Below are 23,693 nucleotides of genomic sequence, written 5' to 3'. Positions count from 1 at the left end.
ATGTGTTAATATACATATATATATATCTGTAGTATATGTTAATATACATATATATATCTGTAGTATGTGTTAATATACATATATATATCTGAACGGAATTTATTACAACTCAAACAACAGCTTTTCATACCAGCCTTATGGTGGCTGTTGAAATAGAAACTTCATCTCAGTTTATGCATTATTGTAACAAAGGCAGTCATCTTTGTTCATTTAATTCCTCCAAAGAGAGCCAAGCACAGTCTTCGAGATGTATATATTAAATGTTTGTGTGCTCTGTGCATCGATGAATATAATTGATGTTAACTCAATCAAAGTGTTCAATAACAGCAATAATGGGGTGGAGGAGTTAGGAACCATCCATTAGCATGGCCACTCCGAATTATCTTCACATTTACCCTCATTAAGAAGGATAGTCATCTATTGAAAGCACTACTGTTTTTGCTCCCTTGAAAGCATTATACACAGTTTGGTTAAGACTGGTCCAGTGAACCTGGATTAGTTAGATAATGGAACAAGAGACAGACACAGATTTTTGTGTTTTGTATATATACACAATATAGCAATGAGGTTTTTAGTATCTGTACACCACCTAATTCTACCTTCAACAAATCAAGACAGGATTTAGAAAGTTATTTTCCTTCTTTCTCAGACAACATGTGAAGAGAGAAAAGAGTATTGTTTTTCACCTGCTCTAGATCTCTCAGACCTATGGTGTCCAACATGGTCACCGCTTGCCACATGCCAAAACAGCTATTGACCTGTGGTGAACTGGTGCTTTACTTCTACCACCTATTTTTTTGTATAATTAATTTTCTTAATAAATAATTGAAAACATTACTATGTATTTTTTACCCATCTTTAAAAACACAGTTAATTTTTTTGCCTCAAAGTGAAAATGTTAACACATTTTAAACAGTTTGGGTGACTATGAAATACAGTTGGACACTGGAGCATTAGACCTAAAAGCACACCCACTCCTACAGAGTTTTGAAGAACCACAATTTTTCCAATGTTCTGATTTCATTTCAGTTAAAAACGCACTTTTAAATATTGTATATAATAATTTAAATTTGTGTGTTGGACTAAGGATTCTTTTACAGTGGATGTTTGCCACTTTTTGGAGATAAATTCAAAAATAAATGAACAGCATGCATTCCACTTATTCTAAAATATGTTCAAAACAAGTGAAACATGACAAATTCTTCACACTACGTGTATCACAACTGGATCTAAATACTGCATGGTTCTCTTCTTGACAAAAATCCATTTTGGCCAAATTCAATTGGTTTAAAATGCAGTTGACAAGCCAAACTATTTTTCTCTATTTTAAATGATTCATTTCACATTTTCTAACTTCTATCTGACTGAAACTCTCTTTTCCTTGGTTTTACTTTTGGCTCACTTCCTACTCTGTGGTCTTTTGTATGGTTGTTGACACTTTTTATTTCTTGCATTGAGGCATTCTAGAAATCTCTGTAGCCTTAATATCAATTACACAACTTTCAATAACCTTCTGCTTTCAACTTTCTTACTGTGAAACAAAACAGTCATGAAATATTAACTCACAAAATAAATTACCACCACCTACATTAAACAGTGTATTTTATCTTACAACCCTGAACTTATATATTTTAGTCACTACACTACTTGCCATTGATTGAAAACACTTAAAGTTTGTTGTAATGCAGTTTTTGAAGAGGAGGAAAAGAGAAAGTGGACCAGTTTGAACAATTCTTGAATTTCAAAAGATAACTTAATTTTAGTGAAAATACTTGATCAAAACTTTGAATTTTTTGTATACAAAATACTAGTAATATTTACAGAAAGCTAGTCAGATTTTGTGAAGATACACATATCATTTTAAAAGTTACAGTGTGGAAACTGATGATTATGAACAAAGTCACACACAGTGAGTCTGTAATGAAAGGGTTCATTTCTTTTGTTCCTATCCCCCTCTTACATGACATTTTAAGAAGAGAAATGTAGTTCCTCTATCCAGGAAGTATTTATTGCACTGGCTATTGAACCTTACCCTTCCAAGAAGCCAACAGTTGTTAACTACTATTCACAGCAGTGGATATACTAATTAGACTCCTTACTGAAAACCTGTATGCATCTGTTGGATGCACTTTGTTTCACTGTTACTTTGTGTTGTATCTTACCATTTGTACTTGAATGAAAGGGAAAAGAAAGAGAGTAAGATATTTGGTGTAGACCGAAGACAGTTTTGAGACAGCGGAGTTGTTTTATAGTTCCTATAAAAAACAAAACAACAACATCCCATACCACTTTAAGCTTTGATGTTATGCTTATAATGCTAACAAACATCTCATGAGGGTCCTAGCAACATAAGAACTGGTAACTACAATTTTCTCTCCACATGTAAAATCTAGGTGATATTCACCCAATCATATAAAGCATTTTGAATTGTATGTAATTGTCATAACACAATAACAGTTTTAAAGAAATGTGTTCTTTCATTTTATACTTAAAATAATTACTAAAAGTACTCTATTTCTTATCTCACAATAAGGCACAGAGCCTTCTAGAACAAAATTTCAGTCATCACAAGACATTTGATAGTTTGGTTTTTAATAGGAGCTCAATAACACAAACAATGGAGGTGGATGGGTGAACTAATGTACCTGTCTTTCTCCTCTTATGCTCCAAAAGTGCTCTTTTCCCCATTATAAAACACTGTCCATAATTAGACCTTGCCTGCTGTGAGCTTGGAAATACAAATGTCAGCTTTAAAAATAATTGACACATATACACATATTAAATGTTGATATACAAAAAAACTGCTGTTCAATTTTACATTTTAAAAGGGTTTGCAAGATTGACAGAAAAGAATAAGAGATCTACATCGATCAACCCATATGGAGTAGAGGAAATCCACAGCCTTCTGTAACCCCTCCCTCATAAACGGTTTTGCATCAGATTGCTTAAAAAGTAAGACCCCATTTTATTGATCCCCTGCCTTTATAATGTCCTCCAGATGTTACTGTAGGAGCTTCACTATGTATGTTTAGCTCACTTCAAGAAATTTAATGTTTGAAAAAAAAGGAAATGGACAAACGTGTACTTGCTGTGGAGTGACTGACACCTCTACCCCATAGTTTCACCTCCACTGTTTATTGGTACTTTTCCTTCTGATGGACAGATTCTTCCTTCACAGGTTTCTTCACATTAATCTTGTTCAGCATCACTGACATGACGACAAGGAGCTGGAAAGTTGAACTTGAAGGCCATTCACACAGTCAAAAAGGCTTAAAATCTTATAGTTCTGTAAAGAAGAAAAATACAGTTATGCTAACACTAAATCTTGTTCTGAACACAAAATCTCAATTTTGTCCCAATTTATTTTTAACATTTTAACTAATTCCTGGGCAATCAAGATTCAAGTCATGTAAAATTTGCATAGCTTTTCTTTTCCAGTTAAATATAGAATTATAAAAAAGTTAACTGTTTAACAAGGTTTACTGCTATTCATTTAATGTCACAATAAAAACTTTGAGAAAAACAGAATAGTATTCAGTATAAATCTTTAAAGTTCTTAAATGGATAAACTTGAAGCAGGCACTTCTTCATGTGCAGCAAGCAATATGTAGACTAAATTACTAACTACAATACCCATACAGTAAGACAGTACAAACAATTCATGAGGTAAAAAAACAGCAAAAGCACAATGTGAAATTATTAAAACAATACAAAAGTAATAGAAAGAATGGCAAACGAAAACTTTATCACAGGCAACATTTCAAGAAAATATTAAGAAAGTGAGAGATACCAGTACAGCATTATACGCAAAAGACCCTGGAAACATTTCAAACAAAAATATAGTAGCATTCTTACTATTTTGTAAGAAAATATTAAAACTCCCACAATCTTAGTGAACAGTATTATTTTGTAAAGTTCCTTATAACACACTATTTCTTACATCTAGAACATTACAATAACCTGTTTTGTTTTTCGTACTCAAGTTCAAATTCAGTCCTCCACAATAACCAACAGTTAAACACACTCACAAGAAACAACAGAGTTCTAAATATTAATATGGATAATACCCCATACCATTTTTAACAAATGACTTGAAGGTCACCATTTATCAAGCCTGATCATTCTACATAAAAATGTATGGCAAACCTATTTAGTAAAAACATACAATTCTGGTCAAAACAATGCTAAACAGAAGTAAAACTAACTGAAACCTAAAGTTAAAAGCTTATGTATATGTGAAAATTTTAATGTTCATTATGCCTTAAATAAGATGATTTGTTTAGGTCACTTCAAGTTTAAAATATGTCATGTAAGACAACATTACTATAACTGTACATTTATGCGTGTCAAGTTATTGTTATGACATTGTTGTAAATATCTGAAGAACGTTTTACACACACACAATTTGTTTGTGTAGAGGTAAATGAAAATAAATAGATAACCATAATACAGGTGATTTTAAACTTTAAACTACATACATGTCTGTCTTGGAATTTTATTTTTAAAGTTATACAGTCTGAACTACATAATCACGAGCAAAATACTGTACACAGTAGTGTATGTAGTCATTACAAGTTATGAAAAGGTATATACGTGGTTGTTATATATTCAGTAAATTGAGAATAACTACACATTGTGTATACAGTCAAATTAAAACAATTCACTTTGCACTCATCCATATATATTTCAAAACTGTGGAATATTATTTACTGTTGGCTGCAACTAGGTAAGCTACATACTAATCAAATCTACCTGAATGTACACTATAAACTATGCACATCATAAAAATGATAACATCTTAGCTAACACACCGTTATCAAATTTAATTTTCTACATAACAAAGAAAAGGAATAGAAAATATAGTACAACTATCTTGCTGTTCCTGATTCAAATTTAGAAAAAGGTAAATAACCAATATATGACTCTTAATATTAGTACTACATTACTTAAGACAGATGTGCCAGTACAAATTTATAATGATTCTTGGATGCTTTCCATTGTTCTTTTAACCTGAGATTATTTCTCTTAGACACAAATTTATTCTTGCTTAACGTGGGCAATATAGCTTACCTTCATCAAACTTTAATTTTAAAAAATACAATGAAACCATGCTCCAAGCGTGTACAAGTTCCACAAGCACTGCTGCTAGCAATCATATAAATCTGACCATATCCATTCCCTCTCTTTAGTTGATCACTCATCAAATCAGATTACAAGTATTCAGAGAAGTAGCTTCTACATCTTACAACAATAAAGTTTCATATATAGAAGGAAGTATAAAGTACAATACAACTATTTCATGAAACTATGGATATGACTCTTTGAATGTTAACCCATTCATAGATATCCCTCTTTGTGTGACACTGAAGGGAGAGTCTGCATGATATATTTCAACTAATGATACGCTATGACTAGTCAGTAACAATTTAGTGATCAGCTTTCATTATGCTCTAAATGCCACATGCAATGTGTAGAAATTCACACACCTATATGTGGTGCATTAATACAAGAGTATTATGATGTTGAACAACAAAGTTACTGCTATTATGTACCCTTCTTTATTGTTGACATGATTTTGTTGGTATTTACCAAAACCAAATTTTGTATGTCTGCAGCATTATTGCCCTTGCAAAAGATGCAATTAGAAAGCTTTCATGTCCAAAGCACACCACTCTTTCATGCATGTTTTCCATAAACCATACAGTATATGAAGACAGTGCTTTCACAATCCATGTTACAACAGTGTAATAGCATATATAATCTTTAAGTATTGTTTCTGGTTATTTATCATTTTATACTAGTAATTGTATTTGTTTCATTCCACACCTTCTTAACCCTACTACTATGTGTAGGGGTCAGGGGATGTTATCACATTTGTAGATTTACATTCAAAATTTTATTGAACCATTATTTTATGAAGATATGTTGTAGCATGTAATTCAAATGTAATAGTACACAATAATTAATTAATTTAAAATAAATATTAAAACAAATTCCTAAATATCAAATTTTGTTTGTCATGTACTATACTACATGCTTCTTTATTTAAATTATATTTCTGATGTCCAAAGGCAAAGTTTATACTTTTTCACAAATAGAAATTTAAATTAACAAATTTTGACAAGCTAGAATATAAAATAAAAAAAACCTCCTTTCTTATCTATTTTCTGAAATATTACTATTTTAAGAAAATCAAAAAAGTTAATTCTGTCTATTTCTTTAGTTTTTGCAAATGATTGTTTACACATTCTTACTTTGTTCTATGAAATTTTTATAACCAATTGAAAGCTCAGAATTTTTACCTACATGGTATTTTGGTTTGAAAAGTGTCTTCATGGGTAGATCCATTTTTTTGTTGTTGTAGACTCACAAGGAAAGGTGAGATGAATGATGTTTAAAAATATTTTTAGACATAAATACATTTTAATTAATAAGAATTATTAATTACACTAGAAATCTGTGGTACTTAAATATAACCTATGATGTTCTTTATATCAATATGTGTACACAAAACAAGAAAAATATTTTACATACTTCAGTTGTAAAATGTGACAAGGCTTAGCAAACTGTGGAAAGTACACATTCATTGAGAAGGAAACATCATTGTTTTCCTGTATTTCTTTACTTAATGTTCTGTGCTCTATGATAAGTAATTGATATTTCAAGATTTATTTGTAGACAGTAATAATAATAATATGTATAAATATACATAAAATGTACTGCATTACAACTGAAATGTGATTGTATTCTACAAAATACTGGTCTTCAACAAAGTTATTTCATCAATATCATATATATAATTCTCAGCAGTTTTCAGTTCATCTCTGTGTGCTTGTACATCATAATGATTTAAAGATTTATAAAAAAATCCAGTTTATGATTAACATTGTAATTGTGTCTGTTGAGGTTCACACGAATAGTGGTTTTTACTGTTTTAGTTACTGATGAAGTCATGATCAGAAAATTATTTTTGGGAGCAGTTTGGTCGTACATAAGTAGTTTAATATTTCACTGCATGTAGTAGGTCTGCAGCAGCCATTCCAGATGTATGATAAATTTTAATTGTTTTTCATAAATTGGTTTTGATTCATAGTTTTAACACAAAACATTTTTTAATCTTTTTGCTTATTTTATTTAGTATGTTACATTTTCTGTTTTTAAATGCAGTTTAAGTATCTATGTAAGTCAGATGCAAGTCTTATATGAATACTGATCTTTTATTTTAGGCAAACGTTATACGCTGTATCTATTGTGCTGTAACACTTGTACTTTTTTTATTGTCATGTCATCCTGAAGTGAGACTATTTTATATCATTACAATAATTAGTACTTCCTTACTGTGAAATGGACTGTAGTACAGTGCACTAGGTTCAGAGTTAGAATTAACAGTGTGGAATATGTATTGAAGTTATTGATTTCATCTCTATCTACACATCTTCTTGTTCAATTCTCCATGAGCCTGTTGTAGTCCTAAGAAACCTATAAGACAGTAGTTGGATGGAGACTTAGTTTTAATGTTTGAGTAATGATTATTTTGGTGATTGCACAATATTAGGTGGGATTTCTTACTGTTCATGTTTGAAATAATTCTGTGCAAAACATTTAGGGATTTGTATTTTGCAGCTACTTATAACTGTATGATAGGCATTACTGTACTTGAATACCACACATTCAGGTCAATCTGAAGCTTAGTTTAATAAACTGAGTGCTGGCTCAGCTAGTGTGCTTTCTGAAGAGAATAAACCATGGGTACTTGGAAATTTAATTTCAATGATTAGCCAAATGTTTCGTCATCTGATTAGTGACGTGCATGAATGGATTAAGGAGATTCCAACTATCCCTATATCTACTATCTAGCAAAACCACAGCCAAGTGAACTGGCTTGGAGAAATCAGCATAACCAGTCAAAAGTTAACACTTCCTCCTGCACAATTTCTCAGGCTTTGCACAGTGTATTCACAAGTAAACTTGTCTTTTTGTTGTTGTTGTTATAGTTTATGAAGAAAGTGTCATGTTCAAAAGCTTTTGTTTTTAGACCAGATACAGTTTACTTAATAAAAATGATTAATACAATGGAATTTTACAGTATGGATAAAATAACTTATGATTTTATATTATTTAAAAATGGTTACATAAAAAAACATACTTTACATACTACTTTTGGAAGTTTGAAACTGGGGTGGTGAAAATACACATTCTGATACCACATGTCTACTGAATGGCATAATATCATAACATTCATTTCAATTTCTATGACTCAATGATGAAAGCTGGATAAGAAAAATTTACTTACCACAAAATATTTCATTAAACATTTTCTTCAAAACACTAATTTCAAATCAGGTGGTTAAGACACTTAACTTGTAACCCGTGCATTGAGAAATTGAATCCTCATCACAACAAACATGCTGGCCCTTTGAACTGTGGGGGTGTTAAATGTGATGGTCAATTCCACCATTCACTGGTAAAAGAGCAGCCCAAGAGTTGGTGGTGGGTGGTGATGACTAACTGCCTTCCCTCAAGTCTCACATTACTAAATTAGGGATGTCTAGCACAGATAGCCCTCGTAAAGCTTTGCTGGAAATTCAAAACAAATGAGTTTGGTTTTAAATTGGAAATTATAATTCAAATTTTAGTATTATATATCAGTTAAATTTTTAACTTAAAAGTGAATATTGAAAAAAAAAATCTAAATATCAGGTTTTATGCATTATATGATGTGCTCAAATTAGAGTTTGTGATGTCCAAATACCAAGACTATAGTTTCTTCTGAGTTAGGAGCTCAAATTACTGATATTGAGAACTTATAATATGGAAAATTGAATCTCCCATCTTTTCTGCTTGCTGCATTTACTGAATTAGTCTCAGTGCCCCTACCTACCTCTTGACATTTTTGGAAGCACTTGCTTATGTACACTTACTTTTGAATATGACTCAAACAGAGCTAAGTTACAGTTTTATAAATTATAGTGCAATTCTAAGGTACTGATATAGTAATTTATGACTTTTTGTTATTTTGAAATGTACACATGCTAAATTTAAAATATCATTTTGTTTCACATCTTACTGTAAAATTTTATGAGACTTGATATTCAGTACTGAGTCAAGCCCCAAATGAGTAAAAAAGTTCAAAACTAGAAAATATTATTGTTTACTCTACTTCTTTATTTACTGTTCTGTATTTTAAGATAAATTAAATTTAAGAACTTTTTATAACTTATAACTCAGTTGTGACTATTTTACAAAATACTAGTTTACACAAATACAGCCAATACAGGTCACTTTGTACAGACTGTAAACATTGTAAACATACTATAACTTCATGGTTGAGTAATTACTGTAACGTTGCTCATCAGACTGCTATAATTTTATATTTCACTACTTTGATATGATGATCTCTTTATCACATCAACAAAGTTACACAAAAATTACGTCATAGTGAAACAGGCATGCTGTAACTAATTAAGACTTGAGATACTTCCTCAGGCAATGTTTTATATTTTATACTTGTGAAGAATATCCAAGTTTTAACTAAAGAAACTACTTCATAACATTAATCATTAAGTTTACCATAGATAGTTACAAAAATGACTGGTTCACTGCCTATAACTTTTATTTATAAAGACATGTTCTAGCAAATATTTAAAAGTAAAAATTAAAGATCAAAATAAAATGGCTTGTTTCACATGAAAAGTCAATGTAAGTATTAGCATGATAAAGAGTAATATTATAATCTGGAATCATACCACTGATGAATGCAAGGAACTAAAAATAAATTTGTTGAGTGTAAAACAAGTTCTAAAATATGGATCAATAGTTTTTCATGTTTAACTTTCATTTTCAGAATTGCTACAGAATTTAGTAAGTTTTGCAGACTGACTGATATATAGGCCATCTAATTTACATATAAATCTTCAAACTCAAGTTTTATTGTGTGAGAAGACTGCAACACTAAACTCTTTCAGCCTTTTCTGTTCTCCACGAATAATTGTTAATGTAATATCAACCAACTATTAAAAGAAAAAACCTGCAAATGAACAGACAAAAATATTATAATTGAAATTTCACTTGATAAACTTGAGGATAAACATGGGTGAGTTTTCAGTGAACATTTCACTGAAATATATATATTAGCTGGAGTTTTAAAAGCCACCTAGCCCTCTTCCCCCAAAGCTATGGGGTTGTACATATTTTAGATGCATATTGAGCCATCCTGGACAACTTTCAGTATGAAATAGGCTTTGTAAACAAAAATCAAATCACTTACTTGTTATTTTACCACATGAATCAATCCGACAATCACATAAACCTAGTAAAGTATTTGAAACTGTAATACTTATACTTTATACACATATCCAATTAGTTTTGTAAGACCTCTAGTTACACATTTTAAATTAACCAGCTATGATTTGTCTTGTGAAAACAAAAGTTTATTTCACATTAAATCTGAATGAAGTTTCGTGATCATGTGCAATAGATGTTTAAATATTGTATCAAATGCAACTTTATGATATACGTGCTGCTATCCAGTCAACAGCTTTGTTTATTTGTTTGAATATTTACATTTGTGCCAGTTGTCTTCTAAACTGCTATAAATATAACCACACAAGAGCCCAAAATATATATTTTTGGATTGTTTGACATCTGACCCCTTAAAAATGCTCAAATAAAAAAAAAAAAATACTGACTGGACATATTGGACCAAAGTATGACCCTACCAAGTTTCAAGATAATCTGTCAAGATATGTAGGTATAGCAGTTGACTGAAAAGGGTTTGGAAGAAGATGAAACAAGAGAAAAACTACATCTCTCTCATGATGATGAAGAACCCACGTGAAGTAAAAATGTATCTCAAGATGGCTGGTATGGGTATTAAAACTCTTTTTGTTAACCTGAAGACCAAAGAAGGTTGAAACATTGTTCTCTAATTTATTTTAATAAAAGATTTAATACCCATACCAGGCATCTACAGTACACCTCTCTGTGGAGACATAATAATGAGAAATAACTGTCTCGAACACTATATTGCAGAAAATTGAAAACTGGATTCACTGAAAATAATAAGAAACCCTCCCAAGTTTACAAAGTACATCTTTTTAAAACAATTTTACTTTAAACATAGAACCAAAAATCAATGACCATGAAGTTATAAAAATCATCTTATTTTAAGAATGCAGCCTCACTCCAAAACAGTACCACCTGTTGTACTAGGATATCTCTATTAAGCCTTTGAGTGATCTCTAATCATTTGGGTAAAAAAAACCCTTTAAAAGTAGACTCATTCTTGAAACACCACTGAAAACCTTTCTTGTTAATAGATTGGAACACCAAAAGATTGATAATAAGCGAAATACATGATTGTTGAGACAAAGTTAAAATTTCCTTACTTAATCGTATTATTTTTATTCATGTTATTGTTACACAAAACTACAGCAACATCGACCGAGCATTTTCAACCACAACATAGACAGTTATGCTATATGGAATGCTATGAATGTCCATGACTTACTTAAAAATTAATTATTTTTCAGTGAAAGATGCTTTATGTGGTTGTAAGTACATAACAGATGCAACGTTGTTCTGAGTGGACTCATGTTATATTGGACTCACATTAAACAAGTTCACACAAAACCTTGATAAATAATTACTTCAAAAGACACAAATCTTTATTTAAAGAAATGTTTTAAACACACTTGTTTTATTTGAAAGAGCTGCTTTTCTACTGGAATAATTTTATACGTGCCTAGTGGGGGTCGTGTTTCATTCTAAATACATATTTTTTCATTGCTGTGCATTAAAAAAGTTAACATAGCAGAAAATTAAAAACTAGGTATTTAAAATCCACAAATAGGGATTACAAAAAATATGTAAGCAAACAAAACTGTAGATCTATTGCTGACAGCTTAACTCAAGCCACAAATAACCATTTTGATTCCACTATAAAATTATTTCAAATGATATTTATTGTGTTACAGGACTCCACTGAGATTTCTGCAAGAAACTGACAGTACTTTTGAACTTACTTCCCATCCTTAATTATGTCATGCTGTGAAATTTTCTAAGTCCTTCATTTTTAGCTATCAAAAAGTCCAGTATGTGCATTAGTTGGGAACTACAGCTTGTGCAGTTTCTAGTGTTTTTATTGGAAACAGACACAACAAAATTAGAGGATTCTGATGTCGGATATTGTTATTCAAGCCACTGTTGTTCATTATTACTCAAGTTTATTTCCCTGGCAATATTTCAACAGGTGTTTGACACTGGATGATTACCATAACAGATGTCACTATTCAATATCACATCGGTAATTCTTTCTACTGTTTTTTGTACTTAGCAAAAGTCACAAGTACATATTCAGTATTTATTACCACTGTATATATTACTCTTTCATATAGCTATTGTAATTTTAAATAGGTAGTGGTAGTAAATGTTATTGATAATTGACAATTTAGCAAAGTGTGACACTGAATGAATTATTTGTGTTGCCTTATTTTAACAAACACTTGTACACAGCAGGCTGTTGAAGAACAAACATATTGTTATGTAAACCTATCAAAGTAAGCATGTGACTGTGTATGTTTATGTTGCACTTACCTTTGTTGTATTATATTAAAAGGAACATTATTCCATTCTGATGAGATTCCTTTGTTACTGTTCATCTTTTGTTATATAATAGTACAAGCTGATGGAAGCTAGTCATTAAATTTGTGATCAAACAATCTTTGTCTTCACAATGGTCCTTTGAGAACAACTTTACAGTTTGTTTCTTACAGCGTATACCACTAAGTATGTTTATTCTCTCTTGCACATTTGTTATTTATTTTTAATATGTGGTGGATGAGTGGAACACAAAGCATAAGCAACAGTAAACTGTTATAAAATGTGTAGCATTCAAATGAATTCACATGCATTTGTCAAGTTTAGAATGTATTCTCTATAAATGAAAAAAAAAAAAACAACTTAAGTAACAATATAATTAAAACTCATTCTAGACTGTCAGAAAAATAAAGAACCAACATGAATCAAAATACAGAGCCTGTATTGTCAAGACTCTAACAAAGTAAATAAATACAGCTGCAAGTAATGTCTGTATTATTTTCTTAAGCTTATTATAAATCCCTCTATTAACTCCATGCCTACAGTACTTATCAATTTTAGTGGGGACAAAATAGTTTGTTTACTTTTAAGAGTCCCGAGTTGTCAGCTTGAAAATACAATTTTTATATTTTGATTCAACTTTTCTGATGATCCATACATCCCTTCCCAAATTAATAATTTTAATAATTAAGTACACATACATACATATTCCTGTATATAGATAAATTTCTCATTCCCACTGAATACCAAATACCATTACTGTGTCAAATAGTCTTCATTACCTATTGAACCTGTTTTAAACTTCACTGTTCTCAAAATTGGTTCTTCTTTAAATCTGAAATCTTAAATGTTCACATAACTTTAGTGTACACACCTATATACTTCAAATTAATTCATAAATAAATACTCACAAGTAGTAACACCATAGACCAGGAAAATATGGTGCACGGTATCCGTCTCTTCCAAAAGGAAACACATGGTTCATTTACCTGTTACAGTGTACATCACAGAAGCATTTAGAAAAACACATCAGTAAAAAACTAAGTAATGAATTTTCATAACTTGTAAGAAATAAAGTTCAAACATGTTTAATACATATCAACATTTAATTAACATTTAAATTAAAATTTCCAGCTGTTTAAAATTGTAATGCATAATGTATGTAACATAATAAATTGGAGACTGATCTGAGATAAATCATAATACATCACAATCAACAATTCCTCTAAAATTAATTTTAAGGTAATAATGAATCAGTGTCATATTTCAGCCACGATTAGCTTTACTTCTCTTTCATATCTTACTATATATAATTAAAGCATGTTCTTTGCATGGTGCATTATTACAGAATTAACAGTAATTTTGTTACAGTAAATGTATTTACCATTAGTACTACATCTTGTCCTTAGTCATAATAATAATGATGTTAGCTTTCCAGCTACTTCTTATAGTTTGACTTTATTCATTACTTCCTGTACTTACACATTACATCAGTAAAGATATAATGAAACACACATGTGCAGCCACAGTGAAGTAATGTTCTTGTTATCAGAGTATTTTTATTTGAAACTACGTTCTGCAATAAAGAAATAGTTCTTGCATAAACTTTTTTCTAATTTATTGAATCTTGAATGAAGCACAAAGTGGAGAATTGTTTTATGGATTTTTGTGGTACCAGTACGAGTTAGTTTGTTTTATAAATCTATTTTCATTAGTACGAGCTTTGTCATTACATTTTAATTATAAAGATTAATTTATATTGCTAGCTTATTACATGGAATTAAATCTATCATAAATCACTTAAGCTAATTATTATCATGAGGTATTTCTGGAATTACAGCAAAGAATATCACTAACAAACAACAATTTTGAATTTCATCTTTCCTATTTCACCATAACAATCACATTCTTTCGATAAGGCTAACGTTGGTTCGTGGTAACTTCTGTCTTTGCTGGCTTCTTTTTAAGATAGATCAAACTATTAACTTTGAGTTTAAAAGATTAAAGATATAAATATATGGTCAGTACTCTCTTTCGCGAAATAAATTATTTTCGTTATTTTGTTTATAGATCAAACTATAGTTAAGCTGTAACTTTGAGTTTAAAAGATTAAAGATATAAATATATGGTCAGTACTCTCTTTCGCGAAATAAATTATTTTCGTTATTTTGTTTAATACTCACAGTAATATATCAATCGTTAAGCCTCTATTAATTGTAAGGCCTTCCACGATGATTAACTTCCCTTCATTCTTTTCTTTGGCCTAATTCCGTTTGGTAACATCTTATCTGCTAATTTTTCTGTCTCTCAACTTTTACTTTTCATTTAACACTACTTATTTATCTTTAGCGCGGACAGCCTTGTTGCTTTGTGTCATAAAACACCAAACCAAACTATTCATCTTTATTACCTGATCGTCTGTTTTCTGTATTATACACATCAATAAATTTCCCGCGACTCTAAATTCTCGACATCAATGAGTTACAAACAACACGTACATCTCTTAAAGAGTTTCGTTTTAAACTTGTCATAATGTTTACTATAATTGATTGTGACTTTCATGTTACGAAGAAAGCTAAACAATAATTACATATTTGTTTTTAAAATAAATTAACAACAGTCACACTTAACGAACTTTTAAATAATTTACTTGATAAACATATAAACGTATGTAATTATATTGTTTGTTTGTTTTTGAATTTCGCACAAAGCTACTCGAGGCTACTGTGCTAGCCGTCCCTAATTTAGTAGTGTAAGATTAGAGGGAAAGCAGCTAGTCATCACCACCCACCGCCAAACTCTTGGGCTACTCTTTTACCAACGAATAGTGGGATTGACCACACTTTATAACGCCCCCACGACTGAAAGGGCGAGCATGTTTAGTGCGATGGGGATGCGAACCCGCGACCCTCAAATTACCACGTCGCACGCCTTAACACGCTTAGCCATTCCGGACTGTTATGTAATTATATACATATATAACTTATCCTACGTTACGTGCCCCGGCATGGCCAGGTGGTTAGGGCATTCGACTCGTATTCTGAGAGTCACGGGCTGGAATCTACGTTAAACTGAACATGTTGGCCCTTTCATTCATAGGGCGTTATTATAGTTAATCCCATTATTCGTTGGAAAGAGTACCCCAGGAGTTGCTTTTCCTCTTGTCTTACTCTGCTAAATTAGGGGCAGCTAGCGTAGATCGTTTTCGTGTAGCTTTGCGCAAAATTCAAAACAAAGAAATAAACCTACTTAGCATAATTACATCTTCATAAATAGAGTATCATATCATCCAGTGCTTATATTACACTGTTTGTCGTGTTATTAGAGGCAGTACTAACCACTTTCATTCACATCATTCTTGAGTTTGTATACAACTACTCGAGGATCTGCATGATATTCAGTTCTAATCAGGTATCATTAGGGGAGTATTTGGCATATCATTCTTTGTTACAGGGGCCTTTACCTTCACTTCTTGTATCTTTAACTGAGATGTCCTTTGCCATTATTACTTCGTCAACTAACTCTGAAGTTTCTGTATGCTTATCTCTTCCTCGTCAAAAGGTAATTCAATCTCACTTGAGTTATCGGTTTTATTTTGTAACAGATTCACTGTTGTACATTTAGTGTAGTACATTCGCTTCTTTCAGTGTAATTTTATTTATTCTTATGACGTATACTGTGGGCTGTGTAATTCACAAGTCTGCCTGTTATCTACATTAATAGAAGATTCTCGATCGTAAGAATCAACAAAGTACTAGGAGTGTATGTAATGCTAGCGATTGACAATATTTTTGCCAAACGACCTTCGGTGAATTTGTTAGTTTCGCATGATTTATATAAAAGCAGCGCACCAAGAGAGAAGAAGAATATTGTTATTGTACATATGCAATCAGTGTGCTATAGGCTTGGGAAACTGTAATTGTGATTAATGCCCGAATCGAAGAAACTATAAAATTTGATCACCAATATTTATAGATTTCGAACATTACATATTGTTCAACTCAGCAACACTTTAGCTTCAGACACAACAAGCTTAGACTCATCAGTTAACCAATCCATCCGCAGGTCTAAATATGTAAATATAACGTTATACAAAATCTAACCACTATGTGGCGCAGAGGTATTTTGTAGATCATAGTTATGTGACTGATGCCGAAAGTTAGGATTTTCAAAAGAAAATTTACAGTTTTCGGTCATTATAATTCAGATAACTTTTGTGAAAATGGTGAGTTTAAATGCTTTATTTTCTGGTTGCCAAACTTTCTTGGTCGTTCAGAGTTTTTTCTTGCAAGAGACAAAATTGTAATATGCCAAGTGGTGTAGCCAACTCAACAATGTAATTCAGGACCAGGTTATTCGTACTCTTAGAAAGATAATTTATATTTTTGCTATACTCTGTTGGTCCTAGTATGATGTATGCAGAAGTAAACACAACCTAGCTCATTAAAGCATAAACATCATTTTAAGATATGTGTGCAATCAAATGGACAGTTGATCCGAAATAGAATCATATGGGGACCAACAAAACAAAAACGAAAGTTAGATGTTAGAATAGAACTTTTAGAAGTTAGTTTTCCCAATACCATAATCTTCTGTGTTGTATGGTCATACTCTCACCCTTAGTACCATAGTGAAGAATGTAATACTAACAATAAAGCTGAGTTAGAAGCTACATTATTAACAAAAGTTTTATTGTTGCATTAGAAACATAAAATCTTCTGGAATTAGACTGCAGTCTGAAGCAGTAGACATAATACAAAACGTTTTGGAAAGTATGGGATCTATTGGTCAATCCTGGCTCTATCATCCAATAATTTAAACTATAAATATTAATGAATAAATTTTTAAAAAATCTTAAAGCCAGTCCATATCATTCATATACTTTTCAAGATTTATGTTAAACTCATTTAAATTTTTTTGCTCTATAACATTTAAAGACAACCCACTCCAAAGGCCAACTATCTTGTAAGAAGAATTAAGTTATCTCAGCTGAAGGTGACTTCTACTCTGCCAGTGTTTATATTTAAGTCCTCTAGTCCTACTGTTCTCACTGTTAAGTATGAACAAAGATGATACATCAACATTATCAATTTCCTTTACAATATCAGACACCTCATCATATTACATCCCTCCACCAATTCTTCTTTTCCAAGAGAAAGCAGTATGAGAGATTTCAGCCACTCCTCATATGACAACTCCTCCATCCTTGGCATCATTCTAGTAACCCAACTTTGAACCTCTTTAAACAATTCAAAGCACTTCCCAAGTTAAGGGTACCAAGACTGAACACGATACTTCAAATATGACATAACCAATGAACCATACAGTGAAATTATAACTGCTTTAGATTTGCATTAAAATCTCTGTAAATATAACCTAAAATTTTATTTGCTGTACCACCAGCAATAACACAATGCTTGGATAGCTTCTGAGACTGATCAACTATTACATCAAGATCCCTTTTTCTCTATTGTTTAGATTATTCCCATCCAAATTATTATTCATATAATGATAACCCAGTGGCATTATTTTGCATTTATTATAATTAAATTTCATCTGCCATTTATTTACCCAATTCACTGAATGATATAAATCCTTCTGTAAATCAGTCACATCCTCTTCACAGGTAGTAACACCCTACGTTGTAATGTAATTGCACATTTAAGTAATTTATTGACCATTGATCAAAGATCCTAAGACTTGAACCATGAGGTACCTCATTTGTGACATTAATGTAGTTTGGTTGAACTGCATTGGTGACAATCCTTTCTTCCTGATCTACTCTTACTCTCATCAACATAAGTAATAACCTTTGGAAAAAATGTTATAAGATTTGTAAGGCAAGGTTTTCCATCAGTGAAACCATGTTAGCTGTCCAATAAAATTCTAAACTTGGTTAAATAACTTTTTTGAAGTTTTTCTTTTTATCAGACTCTCCAAAATGTGATCTACAACTGATGTAAGACTAATGGGTCTATAAGCACTGGGACAATTTTCATCACCCCTGTTGATAAGAGGAGTTACATCAGTTAATTTTCAATTTATTTTGTTTCTCATTCATTTTATTTCCAATACTGTTTGTGAGCCAACATTGTTTTTACTTGTTGCTACCCTGTTCTTTCTGTAAGGAAAATATTTACCTTGAATATTGAATTTTTTTTTCGTTAAAGATTTTCCACATTTGCTCAGAGTCTCAGCATAACACAGCTGCCCAATTCACAACAGATAATTTTTGTGGTTTCCCTTTAAAATTTGATTTTTAAAATTTGGAAGCAAAATATTCTGATTTCAATATGCAGGAAAAAAACATCAAACTTAATACAGCAGTGTTCATTTGTACCCATGTGTTTCCCAGTTTCCTACCTATATTTTTGAAGTTACAACAAATCTCAAATAGCAGTTTCTAGTAAATTCCTTGACCAATTGGTAAAAAAAGTCATTGTGAACATTTACAAAAAACCTTTCTATCTTACAAGTTGACTGTAGCATTTCCTGATGTGTATGCTTGAAATTAAAATCACTCATAATTATGGCTTCACTAACAGCTGAAACCTTAATCTCATTGTAACTGTTTGAGTTTTGTCAATATCGTTTGGTTGTTTGTAACAAATTCCCATTAAATGTCATTTTCCTTTATATCCACTTATAGAACCTTCACTGGATTCAAGCTCATTACTGTTATCTTTGATATCTTTAACTAAAATAGGATGTAATTCACATTTTACATGTAAATCCACTTCTCTCTTTCATACTTTATTCATTGAAAAGCCTTTACCACTATATTTGAAAGAAATTTTTGTCACACATCATCTTTGGTTAACCATATTTCAGTTATTCCCATTATATCAAAATCTTTCATTCCTACTAATGCTCTAAAGTTATCTATTTTATATCTTTTACTTCTGTTATTATGATAGTAAGAATTAAGCCTACCCTTATAATTACTTCTATACTAATTTCCTGAACTAAACTTTTCTCTGTCTCATATTTATTTTTCATTACTTTATAGTGGACCTCACCACTATCTAATCATGTTGTGTATGCCACCAGCAAAAGTAAATAAGAACTTAATGAATTTCAGTATTTAGGTGAGACTTTCCAGTTTTTGAGACAGAGTAACCAAAAAGGAACTAAATATGTGACTTCTATCAATACTTTAACTCCACTGCATACTTGTGAAGATTTTTACATTCAACTCCTGGTCAGATACTATATACGTCAAAGTTTTAGGATTCTTCTACAGTAGATACCTGTGACTTGTTGGTGATAAATTTGAAAATAGCATGCAGCAAGTTATCTACTTATTTTAAAATTATATATTTAAAACAAGTTAAATGTACATACAAAAAATCTTTAGACTATGATGACCATAGTTACATTTTAAATGTGACAGTTCATTTCATGTTAAATGTCCACTTTGGTTGATTAAATTATTTTAGAATCCACTTCACAAGCTGAACTAATTTAGAATACCCTGTAACAAGTTATTCTCCATATTTCTATCAAACTGTTAAATTCATTTTTAAATAACAACCAGTAAAAGTGTACACTCAAAGTATGGTTAATTTCACATTTTCTAACTGTACACTTCTGTTCAATTTGCCACTGCTATTTATATGTTTATCACTGAGGCCTTTGGAATTTTGTATATCCTCAGCAGTAATGAATTTGAAATACAACATTTTACTCTCTTACTGAGTTATGTAACCAAATTTGTCATAACTATCCCCTTTCAAATAATTGTTTTGAACTTTCTGGGTATGAAAAATGTAACAGCCATTAAATATTAACTCTTGTTGTAAATAATAATTCCAATAAGTGTTGGGGTCAGCCGAGGGAGATGGTGCCTCCGAGGTGGCCCAGGCTTCCCTGCTGGCAGGACTGTGGCTGAGGATTCTGAGAAACCCCTTGCCTAGGTCTCGGGTGTTCTTTTTCACCCGCACTTCACTGGCATCATCCTTGTGTCACATAGTGATGCTGAGGAGCAGGTTGTGAGCATTGATGTTGTTGAAACTCTACTTAAATAAGTGGTTGAGTCTAACAACGCAAAATGCATATTTTTCTTTATGTTCATTAAGATGTTGGCCAGCAGTATATCATTGTAAAATTACTTTCATGCTTAAGCAACAAATTATTGCTTCGATTTCTTCTCCAAGTGTATTCAGTTATAATGTTTCACACCATCAAATATAGAACCTCACATGAAGGTAGATGTATCAATATTACACTTCATGTGAAGACGGAGTTCTCAGATTAATATCTCGCCTGAAATCTGATGTATCAACCTAGTATTTCCTATGATAAAGGATTAATTACTCTGTTCCAAATATCAAGAACTGAAAGATAACATGTAACTTTTCACAAAGCAATAAAACAGATCAAAATGAGAGCTAGTTCTTCCACACACCAAGGATATCTTTCAACTGTTGGTGTGGAAGCCCAGAGAAATGTAAGCTTAAGAACCACTTCAATTGGATCTCAAGATAGAGATTTAAAATGAGTTTACGTACTGTATCGATTACGTGAAACCGAAAGAAAACTGCAAATGTGAGTTATTAATAATAGAAAATGTAAAATTCTTTAAGCCTAACGATACCTTAATTTAGTATTTTAAACATTTTAATTGAATAAATATATTTCTTGCTTTTATAATACATTTTTATATTATACATTGATAATAAAGTATAAAAATTGCTATTTGTATACATATATATATTTACAGTTTAAACGAATAACCATCATAGAAAAATAATACCCGTTATATTATTTGAGTTCCTCTCTCGAAGACTTAGTTTCTCCAGTCCTTCACTAACTTGTATTCAAAGACCATCGAACAGGAACTCAACTAGTTTCTTCAACCTATACAAATATTTATAAACTATAGAAGAAATCCATCGGGCATCTTTAACTCCTATTTACTAGGTTTATTGTTTTGTTTGTTTTGGAATTTCGCACAAAGCTACTCGAGGGCTATCTGTGCTAGCCGTCCCTAATTTAGCAGTGTAAGACTAGAGGGAAGGCAGCTAGTCATCATCACCCACCGCCAACTCTTGGGCTACTCTTTTACCAACGAAAAGTGGGATTGACCGTCACATTATAACACCCCCAGGGCTGGGAGGGCGAGCATGTTTGGCGCGACTCGGGCGCGAACCCGCGACCCTCAGATTACGAAGCGCACGCCTTAACGCGCTAGGCCATGCCAGGCCCTACTAGCTTTAACCACACACTTAACTAATTAAATTAATCACCTAGACAGTTATATTCATAAGATATCTCTCAGTTATATAACATAAGTATTTTGTTATGTAATAACTATGTATACAATCGGAATTGAGCTAGGTTTTCCAACAGATACACCTTACTAGACTACATAACAAGAATCTAACTGTCTTTATTATTCGAAGGTACTTTTCACAATTAAAGCTGCTTTTGTCACCGCTATTGCAATAGATCAAAACAATATTTCAATTTACTGGTTATTTTTAATATTGCAGACCAAGAGAAAATGTTAGTTGTCATAAATGTATATAGCCATAATGTATGGGGTATGACAGACATCAGTTTTTAACGTATCGTCTAAAGATGTCATGGTAATTGTGTAATACAAAATAAACGGAAGCTATTACCCGTTATGTCGATTATAGAAAAATGAAAACAACGCATTTAACAAAGAAAACACACATTAATAACCACAACCTTAAAAACCATAGCAAGGCAAAATCGAAGGTCACCACAACCTGAACAGGTAAAATTCCACTCAAACAAAGCTCACCATTACTATGTAACTACTGCCAGTGCCTTCTTTGAGACAGTTAAGATATCAAAACAAAATGTGCAATAAAAAATAGTTTTTATGACAAAATAAACTTCAGGTTATCGTATTGAATCAGAATGTTTCCCTTACAGTTGCAACAATCTGCAGTGATGTGTAAATAGGTTGAGCTCACTTCAAACTCATGAAGATAACTTTTGAGATGTATAAAATTAATTCTTTTAGTCCAACTTCATATAGTTTGTTTAGAATATTCGTGCAAAGCTAAAGCGCTGTTTTCGCTAGCTGTTCCTAATTCTGACACATATATTAGACTCGTTGTGAATTTAATGTGTTATACGAATATAAGAGATATATAAAATATATTTTGTGCAAAACTACCTCTGATGGAAATGTTATCAGACTTCGAATGATACATTTAAATGGTAATACAGTCTGGTACAAGTTAAACAATCGACCAGCTTGACGTTTGAAGGTCTCCAATGGATGCATCCCAAATCAGGTTGTATATATTTTTGAATCCTCTATTTATGCTGTCATGACTAATTGCGGTGATTATTATTCGTGTGACGGAAATCACACTTGCTTCTGATCCAGAATTAATTTTAAAAGCAGGTTACAGCAAGGTCATAGTCTAAGTAAGTCTCTAAAAAGGGCTGCCCGGTTTACAGCCACGTGACATTTCTCGCTTGAGTTTGGAAAGTTGCCAATATCTTGCCGAACACATTAACACTCCTACGAAAAGACGTTTCTTGTCCTGATTTCTCCAAGCCCGTTCCCCTGGCTGTGGTTTCGCTAGATAGTAGATAGGGACAGTGGGAATCTCGTTAATCCGTTCATTAATGGATTTAAATGGCAATTTCATTTAAATACAAAATTATTAGCCTAATATTAATAACCTTTCAAGTTGCTCTGGGGCCTATTTGGCCCCACTTTTCGTAGGAGTGTTAAATAGAGATCTTTCAGCTGAGACTAGCAGCACACAAAGTTTTCAGATTGGATGCAGTCATTTGAAATGTGCAACTTACAACTTAGGTGATTTTTTTTTGGTCGATGACCACTTGCCACATCTGTGGAAAACAAGTTTTAGTTTTACGCTCGGTGGGGTTTTAAAATAAGACAATGCTTTCTGTGAACAACGAAGATTTTGTTGTAGGAGGTGACGGACGATTCTTCATTTATTAACTTAGAGTACAATGAAACTGATTCATTCTGATTCAATACGATAACCTGAAGTTTATTTTGTCATAAAAACTATTTTTATTGCACATTTTGTTTTTGATATCTTAACTGTCTCAAAGAAGGCACTGGCAGTAGTTACATA

At 31.7% G+C, this 23,693-nt stretch overlaps 1 long non-coding RNA gene across 8 annotated transcripts; it reads right to left on the bottom strand.

Moving 5' to 3' along the window:
- Positions 1 to 1,514: 1,514 nt before the first annotated feature.
- LOC143249063 (uncharacterized) lies at positions 1,515 to 22,072 on the bottom strand. 8 transcript variants are annotated; one of them, XR_013027490.1, is made up of 4 exons: positions 21,353 to 22,069; positions 13,509 to 13,586; positions 8,294 to 8,577; positions 1,515 to 3,286 (listed from the first exon to the last, which is right to left on the bottom strand). It is a non-coding gene; the product is annotated as an uncharacterized LOC143249063 (long non-coding RNA). The 8 variants fall into 8 exon arrangements; XR_013027488.1 differs by lacking the exon at positions 21,353 to 22,069 and adding an exon at positions 15,008 to 15,100; XR_013027487.1 differs by lacking the exon at positions 21,353 to 22,069 and adding an exon at positions 14,781 to 15,096.
- Between the last annotated feature and the right edge of the window lie 1,621 nt (positions 22,073 to 23,693).

The sequence above is a fragment of the Tachypleus tridentatus genome, chromosome 4 (assembly GCF_004210375.1).
Source record: "Tachypleus tridentatus isolate NWPU-2018 chromosome 4, ASM421037v1, whole genome shotgun sequence".
NCBI lineage: Eukaryota > Metazoa > Arthropoda > Merostomata > Xiphosura > Limulidae > Tachypleus > Tachypleus tridentatus.
Note: the sequence above shows the minus strand (reverse complement) of the source record. Positions and strands in the feature narration are given on the sequence as shown.